The sequence below is a fragment of the Miscanthus floridulus genome, chromosome 3, assembly GCF_019320115.1.
Source record: "Miscanthus floridulus cultivar M001 chromosome 3, ASM1932011v1, whole genome shotgun sequence".
NCBI lineage: Eukaryota > Viridiplantae > Streptophyta > Magnoliopsida > Poales > Poaceae > Miscanthus > Miscanthus floridulus.
This window is the reverse complement of record NC_089582.1, coordinates 51,347,074-51,347,724: the sequence shown is the minus strand read 5'-3', so window position 1 is coordinate 51,347,724 and position 651 is coordinate 51,347,074. Positions and strand designations below refer to the sequence as shown.

At 41.3% G+C, this 651-nt stretch overlaps 1 non-coding gene across 1 annotated transcript; it reads left to right on the top strand.

Moving 5' to 3' along the window:
• The first annotated feature begins 318 nt into the window (after positions 1–318).
• LOC136547634 (small nucleolar RNA R71) lies at positions 319–428 on the top strand. Its single transcript, XR_010781599.1, has one exon. It is a non-coding gene; the product is annotated as a small nucleolar RNA R71 (small nucleolar RNA).
• The last annotated feature ends 223 nt before the right edge of the window (positions 429–651 follow it).

Genomic DNA, 651 nt, shown 5'->3' with positions numbered 1-651 from the left:
CATTCTTCACATGATAGGTTTGCGTGTGGTTGTTTGGCTGCAAAATATTCTAGTGCGGCAGGATCTCTTTTCCAATTTGCTCTTTCTTCTAACTTTTGCAAAAGATATTCCATAGATAAATAATTAACTTTATAATTATGGGTCATACCTTTGAGATGCTCATCAGTCCATCCTTGGTTTTCCACCATCTTCTCGATCAACTCTTTTGCTTGATCCACCTTCAGGAAGAAGAATGTTCCTCCAGCAGTAGCATCAAGGTGTTGTCGGGACTCCATTATGAGTCTATGGTAGAAGTTTTGGATGAGAAGCCAGTCCTCCATTCCATGATGAGGGCATGCTTGAACGTATTCTTGGAGTCACTCCCATGCCTCAGGAACAGATTCTTAGACTTGCTATTGAAAGTTAGAAATTTTGCTACGAAGGAGGTTGGTTTTATCGACAGGGAAAAACTTGATGAGGAAGTTGTTTGAACGCTTCTCCCAAGTATTCAAGGTTCCCACGTTGGAATAGAACCAATGCTTCGCCTTCTCGAGCAATGAAAAGGGAAAAAGTCGAAGTTGAATGGCCTCTTGTAGGACTCCTCTAATTGAGATTGTGTTGCAAATCTCTAGAAGTTCTGAAGATGAGCATTGGCATCCTCGAAAGGTTTGA